The sequence below is a fragment of the Falco cherrug genome, chromosome 7, assembly GCF_023634085.1.
Source record: "Falco cherrug isolate bFalChe1 chromosome 7, bFalChe1.pri, whole genome shotgun sequence".
In the NCBI taxonomy this organism is placed as follows: domain Eukaryota; kingdom Metazoa; phylum Chordata; class Aves; order Falconiformes; family Falconidae; genus Falco; species Falco cherrug.
In genome coordinates this window covers 30,580,116-30,587,372 of record NC_073703.1, presented here as the reverse complement: position 1 = coordinate 30,587,372, position 7,257 = coordinate 30,580,116, and the positions used below count along the sequence as shown (strand labels likewise).

The following is a 7,257-nucleotide window of genomic DNA, read 5'->3' as shown; positions in this document are numbered from 1 at the left end:
CCTGGAGCTTGCAGGTGGCCCACTGGAGCTATTTTGCAAAGAAGCTGCTTGCCCAGCCGCTGTTATTTCCTCACACGTCCTGCAGGTTCCTGAACCCAGACCTGGCATTTGACCACTACACTTTGTTTCTCCAGCTTCTACTACAGTCAGCTGAATGCGTGTTTCTTGGCAGGTTTCCCTCACTCAGCTTCGGAAAACTAGAGCCAAAACTGAGATGCCAAACTGCTAGTGAGATACAGTGTACTTGGGAGGCACCAGCCAACCTTGGAGCATGAGGATAAAGCTGATAGGACTGGTGTGATCTCGACTGCAGCCTTGTTACAATGCTCTTACAAATACACTGCAGCACAAGTGCTGCACCACAACAGTCTAAGGACAGAAGAGGTCATAGTTTTCTGTTAGACCGACTACTGTAAGTGAAAAAAGTGGATAAACTTTTGAGTTTAAGATAAGGTTATTCTGAGCCCAAAGCCTTGGCTGAGTTTACTGGCAAGATTGAGTCAAGGTCTTATGGACCACTAAAGGTTGGGAAGACCTTGACACGATCTTACCAGGAGTGTAACAGACTCCTAAAACACAGTCTGCTAAGCCCACTAAGCCCATCAATACAAGGCTTCAAGTGGGATCCAAAAAGGCACTTAAGTACCTGAAGCATGACTTGGACAGGTAGAGGTACCTCAGTAAAAACCGGTGATCCAAGAGACTCCACCCAGCTATTAGGGAGGGCTGGGGGTGCTCAGCTTTGAATTTCAATTTTCAGAGTGGAACCTGAAGTTACAACTCTGTGCCTTGCCTGTAACTAAGAAGCTGATGTGCTTTGGGAGGTGGGAAAATGTAGACTGGAAACGTTTACTCACGCATAGTGCCTGCATTATAAATAGAGCAAAACAAGCCTTGCTCAGTTCAGATTGCAGGAGCCTGCCCTGCCCTCAGGAGACTAACCTGGGCTGTGCCTCTGGGTGAGTGCAGTCTGGTGCCTCTGCTCTGAAAAATTTGGGAGTTCACATCAAACTGCATTTTCAGCATTGGTTACCTTAGGACTCTTACCTCTCTGAAACACATCACTCATGCAATGCTTTATAGAAAGATGCATGTGGTGCAGGCTCCTATATGCTTCTATAAGGTTCAGGTGCTAATTTCTAAGTGTAAGTGTAGAAGGCTTCGGTTTTAGCCAGGAACCGTAGTCTGCAGGCAAAATCAGGGGAAAAAGGGAACTGAAGGTGAGGATATTTACTTTGAGAGGTATAAATTTACTAATTATGAGCCTATTCCAGGAGACTTCCTACAGATTTGCTGCGACTTCAGTGTTATTAACCTATTTTTCTCTTCCGGAGCTGTGCTTCTCGGTCCTTAAATTAGCTTGTAACCTAACAAAGCATTTAAGCATGTGCAACTTTAACCACCTAAGTGTTTCCACTGCCTTCATCAGAAACAATCAGATGTTAAAGCCAGTGTCCACGCCTAAGTGGTCTGCTGGATTGTCATCTTTCATGCTGGGGATGGTGTCATACATGATGTTTAGATTAAATGGGAGGGGAAAAGGGAGCATTTCTAACATGATTACAGTCAGATTTCCTTTTATGTTTTGCAGAGGAAAATTGTATGCAAATGCTGCAAGTGCCTGTATGGATTCAACCTTTTGTTTCTCTTTTTTGATCTCCTTAATTCTGACAAACAAGTTGCCCATGATTGCTGAAAAGAAATGCTCCCTGAGGCATTAGGCCATGGGCTTTATTTTTTTTTTTTTTGAGGGGCACTGTGGATTTAGGCAGACCCCTGTTTGCCTGCTCCTGGCTACACTTGCCCACTCCAACATTCTCCCTCCAGTTGCACCTGGGTAGAAACAGGTGAATTGTGCCTTGAAACTGAGTCAAGGTAAAAATAACTGCGGTGGGGAGGGTGCTGCTTTTTTTAAGCAGTCTCTGGTCCATTTGATGACAGAACGGCACAAAGAGCTGCACCAGCACAAGGGAGGGAGCATAACCCAACTGCTCCATCAAAGTGCTGCCACCAAAAATGATGTCTGTAGAACCACAGCGTTATTTCCTCAGTGTTGCTGCACCAGCAGGGTGGAAGATTTCTGGCATGGTGCTGGTCCCTTGTTCTTTTGCTCTACAGTCCTGTTCCCAGCTCCAGCTTATGCCATGCTTTCCAGTCTCTGTGCTGGATCCTGCTGCACCCTCAGTCGTGCTGACATACCTCTTTGTGTGTCCATACTGCAATCGAGTCCTGGGAGCAATCCAGCTGAAAACAAAGTATTCTTCTGGGCTAACCTCAATATGGGTCCCAGCTCCAGCGTACACACCGTGCCAGCATGGCCCAGGGGGTTGCACACAGGGGAAGGAGGAGGGTCACCAGGCCAAAGGTTTGTTCTGGCAGACTACAGAGTAAACATGACTTGGAGTTTCCAAACAAACTTAGTTTACGCAGCCATCACTATCCTTCAGAATTAACACTTTATCCAGTGGACTTGGGGCATTTGATTTCCCTCCAATGTTGGAATCTAGTTGTGCAAATTCTGCATTATAAAGGGGATGTCCCACCATGAAGCTCACGCCGTTCATCCATGGGACCTGCGAGTGCGAGATACCTGCATGCCTTGTACAAAAGACATCCAGCTCTGTGAGTTTGCTCTTCAGGGTGGTGTGGGAAGGCTGGGGCAAGACACACCACTGGACTATCATACGCGCTTGTTCAGGAGGCATGCAGGAATTGTGAGGGCTTCTCATCCCCACCACAGTTACCTTCACCATCGCCGCTTGTAGCCTGCAGTGCTGCTCTGCAGGGCTTTTGCCCAGCGCCCTGTGCATCCATCCAGGCAGCTCATTTCGGACACCTGTGGGCAGTAGGTGAGAGCCCTGCTCACCCAGCTTCTAGCTGGTCACCTTCCACAGTGGCTGAGCCATGGCAGTCACTTGCTAGCCTTGCTGGCAGTGCCCATATACCTGTGAGAGCATTAGTCTGAGCACAGGGCTCCAGCAGTTCCTAGCTGGAAGGCTGTGTAAAAAAAAGAGAAGAAAGCTTATTTTCAGAGTGTCAGGCTGTACTGAGTAATCAACAGCTAGAAGATCTGGATATAAAGTAGGCCTATATGGCTTAATTCTACCTTTGTGTCTCGCACCGGGTTTTATGGTATTACTAATTAATTACTCACATTATGCCTGTCCAATAATACCATTCAGTATTAGTAATACTTAGTGTCATAGCTTCAAAGTGCTTCACAAGCTAGTTAGGAAATGCATAACTTCAGTGGAAACAAGCACCTTGGGCTGGGACCTGTGCTTGTGTTTGACAAAGCCTGGCAGGTGCCTGCAATGCTGTGCACACTGGGATGGGGAGCTGTGTGATTCACAGCAGGTTTAAGCCAGCAAGAGCAGCATGGAGCAGTAACGTGGGGTGGTGTTCTCCAAGGCACAAAAGGTCAAGACTCCATGAGACTTTTTCTGCTGAATTTGATGGCACGTGGAAGAGTCTCAAATGATCAAGAAGGGGGCTGACATAATTCTGCAAGTAATAGGGCTTGGCTTTGATAGTGCATTTTCTTCTCTCCTTCCTTAAACACAAGGCTGAGATCTGGCAGTGAAAAGTAGCAAATCAGTCAGAAATGCTTGTTTCACTTCAAGGACATGCACTACAGCAGTCATAACACAGAAGTTAAGAAACTACAGCACAGCCAGAGTGCAGCCCTTCGCCTTCAGCTGTGTCTGTGGAGTACCGAAGACAATGGTGTTACTTACTATACAAACACCAATTAATCTTCAATAAAATAAGTAAAAAAAGTACATAAAGGGCGCTCATGGGTCAATCTGTCGCAAGGACAGCATGAACTGGAGCATATGTTTGCCAAGGCAGGGCAGTAAAGTTGTAACCAGCTTTGACTGGTGCTTCTGCAAGTTGGGCTGAGCTGAAGTAGCACTCAGAGAGGTGCAGGGTTCACTTTTGCCTGGAAAAGAAGGATTTCCTTACAGAAAATCAGGGCTCCAGATCTGGCAGAGTCTCTCTGAGTGTCTGCACGTCTGTGGGTATTAAGAGAAACTTTAACAAGTAGGTACGTTTGGCTTTGTAGCCTTCAAATGCAAGACTTTGCTTGCTTCTGCTTATTTTAAGCGGGCTGATGTGTTATCAGCACAGGTTGAGGAGACGGCCGATGTATTGGTGCTGGCAGGAAGAGGCTTTTGGGAAGTGGTATTTTTCTTTGCATAGTGGCTGACCTCTGGTTGTGTAAAGCAAATCTCAGTATTTATACCCTCTCACTTCGCGAAGCCTGCAGCCAAAAGCTAGCCAGTATCAAGTGGAACCAATCCAAGGAATTCCTTCCTTTCCCCCTTGCAAAAGCCCTCCTCTGAAGCTCTAGAAGAGCCCCGGTTTGCTCCATGTTCACGTAACCGGGCCCCTGCTTCCCCTGCCGGAGTCCTGGCAAGGCAAGGCCAGATGACGCTGCCCCTACGGCTGGGGAAAGCCTGGACCTGGAAGGGGGTAAGTTGGCTCGGGCCAGGGAGCGCTGCCTGAGGCGAAGGGAGCTGAGCCGGGCAGGGCTGTGAGGCCGTGCAGGGAGGGGAGAGGTCTCCAGCTGTTGCCTGCTCGTATTCCCGCCCTTCCACAGCTGGCTGGGAGGCTGCAGAGCGGTGACAGCACTGAGGTACTTTCTTGCTTTGTGTCTCCGTCTCCCCAGGCCAGAAAGCGGTTCCGAGCACCGCACAGCTCTTCCCATCCGGCTCCGGGACGAGCCGCTGCCCGGGGCGCGAGGGCCCGGTGGGCTCTTCCCGCGGGGCCCGGGACCTCCACCGGCGCGCTGAGGAGCGGCACAGGCCGGGGCAGAGCCCGTTCCCCGGCCCACCCGGGCACCCCGCGCCGCCGGCTGGTGGGGGCACGGGAGGGTGCGAGGCGGCGGCAGCCCCCGCCCGCCCGGCGGACGGCGCGGCTGCGGGGTCGGCGGCGGCCCGGGGAGGCCGCGCAGCCCGCCGGGCCCTCCCGCCGCAGCGGGGGGAGGCGGAGCGCCGGCCGGGCCGGGCTGCGGGGGCCGGGGCCGCGCGCCCGCGCCGCCTTCCCGCTCGCGGGCGGAGAGCGCGCTCGCTCGCTGGCAACGGCCGGGGCGGGGAGCGGCCGGTGCCGCCGGTGCCTCCTCCTCCTGCTGCCGCCGCCCCCTCGCCCGCCGCCGACGCCGGGCCTGCGCCCGTGGTGAGTGTGCCCCGCCGGGACCCGCCCGCGGGAAGTTGCGGCGCGGCCCGCTCGCGTCTTTGTGCGGAGAGCGGTGGCTCCGCCGGCCCCAGCCCGCCGGTGCCGCCGCCCCGCCCGGCGCCCTCCCCTCCGTTGCCCCGGTACCTGCCGCTCTTTGTTCCCCGCCGCCTTTGTTCCCTCTCTGCCGGCTTCACCTTCGGCACCGCCCGCGCCCCCTGCGCAGCGACGCCCCACGGGGGGCGCGGAGGGGACCCCGCTCCCGGGGCGAGTGCCCCCTCTCCCAGCCCTTTTGCTGGGGAAGCGGCTGAGGGGCCGCGGGGGGCGGAGGCAGCGGCGGGAGTTGGCGGGGCACGGCCGGCGGCGGGAGCCGGGCTCTGTGGGAACTGCCGCCCCCGCCGGGCCCTGCCCTCCCCTCCCCGCAGCGGTGCCCGTCCGGCGGCGCGGCCGGCAGCGTTTCCCCGGCGGGAAGCGGGAAGCGGCTGGTTCGGAGGCGGCGGGGAGCGCGGCCGGGGCGGGGGAGCGCTCAGGTAAACGGCGGTTACCGGCCGCCCCGCGCCGGGCTGGGGCTGGGCGGGCCGGGCTGGGCAGTCGCGCTCCCTTGGGTTCCGCGCTTGGGAACCGATGGCGGGTACTGGCTCAGGCAAAGTTCTCGGGACAAGGAGCTGCTACTTTCGGGCGGTTCTGCCGCCGGCGGTTTGGTAGCGCTGGGCCCGGGTAAAGCGGTGCCGGCTGCGGGCGCTTCCCGCCGCGTGGGGCTGCAGCCGCTCCCGGGGCGGCGCGGCGGGGCCCGGGCCGCGGCCCCGGGGCTCTGGGGCTGCGGTCGGGGCGGGCTCTGGGCGGGGGCTGCGGGGTTAAGGGAGGGCGCTCTGGCCTGTCCCCTCACCGAAGGTGAGATGCCGTCACCTGGCTTTTAGATGCCTAAAACCAGCCTCGGCCCTCCCTCCCCTCAACAGGGTCATTCCTCTTGCTCCTGTGTCCCGCCTGGGAGCTGCTGGAGGAGTTGGGAGGCAGAGCAGGTGCGCGCTCCTCGAGTTACTCAGTACCTACACCGAGGAAACTTCACTTAAAGTTTGGCTGCGAGTTTCTCACGGCCTTTGTCAGGTCAGCGAGCTTGTGCTCCTCACACCTCCGTGTCCCTCTTTCAGCATGCCTTGTGTCCCGTCTGCCCTCTCCCCCTCTTTCTGTCATCCCCACGTTCTCTTCAGCTTTCAGGGCGATCTCACGTCACAGAGACACTTACGACAAAGACGTAAGTGCCACGTGCAGGATTTGGGCCGGTTATTGTGACCGCTGGCCAAGCTAACAAGACCGTAGCGTGTTTATAGCCCCGCTTGAAACGCAATACCTGCAGGAGGGACACACGTGGCCTCTGGCGCCTGGGTAGCTGAGTCATGGGCTTCAGCCGTTCCTGGGGTGGATTTATGGCTCCGGGAAGGGGCACGGTGGTGGCTGTTAACGCTGCCCACAATAACAGTGTCTGCTGCCCCACAGGCACACATGCAGCTGCCTCACGTTGAAATCGGGGTCGCCTAAATAGCTGATTTCTGAGGCAGAAGGTGACATGCCTTGGTGGGAGAGGACAGGGTGACGTGGGGTGAGTGTGAGGTGGCAGGGGAGCGGATGGCAGCGGGGACGAGTTGAAGCAGAGGGGGATGGGCAGTGACATGGGGGAGTTTGGGGGGGTGATGAAAAATCAGCGGTAACCACAATCAACGCATTGCCCTGCACTGATGCATACTGTGGCAATGTTTGGACCCTACTTGTGTGAGATGCTGTACAAACACGTGCTCAGAAGTGTATAAATTATGTTTGTTCTTTTCTACTTCATAATAAAGGGTAATGAATAATTGCTTTTTTACCCTAATTATCTATAAAAACATGTAGCGGAATTCCTTTATTTCAACAGTTCTTTACAAATAACCTCAGGAAACTGTATTTGAAGTGCTGTTCCTATCATACTGTGTTAAGAATTGACTGTGATGGTTTAAGAGGGCCGAAGGAGCTGTTTTTCTCCAATTAAATCTGATTAAAAGCTCACTAAAGTAAATGAGAACTTTGTTGGTGTCAGTAGCACTCGGC

General features: G+C 54.8%; 1 protein-coding gene and 1 long non-coding RNA gene across 3 annotated transcripts in view; one reads left to right on the top strand and one right to left on the bottom strand.

Annotated features, from left to right (window-relative positions):
* Positions 1–1,715: 1,715 nt before the first annotated feature.
* LOC129736491 (uncharacterized) lies at positions 1,716–5,477 on the bottom strand. Its single transcript, XR_008733154.1, has 2 exons — positions 5,323–5,477; positions 1,716–2,997 (listed from the first exon to the last, which is right to left on the bottom strand). It is a non-coding gene; the product is annotated as an uncharacterized LOC129736491 (long non-coding RNA).
* The window catches only part of SYNE2 (spectrin repeat containing nuclear envelope protein 2), a 191,358-nt gene continuing 189,128 nt past the window's right edge, over positions 5,028–7,257 (top strand). The window contains exon 1 of one of the 2 annotated variants that reach the window (XM_055716089.1): positions 5,028–5,178. The gene's annotated coding sequence lies outside the window, so the exon portion shown is untranslated. The remainder of the gene's footprint in view (positions 5,179–7,257) is intronic. The other variant, XM_055716088.1, reaches the window with a different exon arrangement.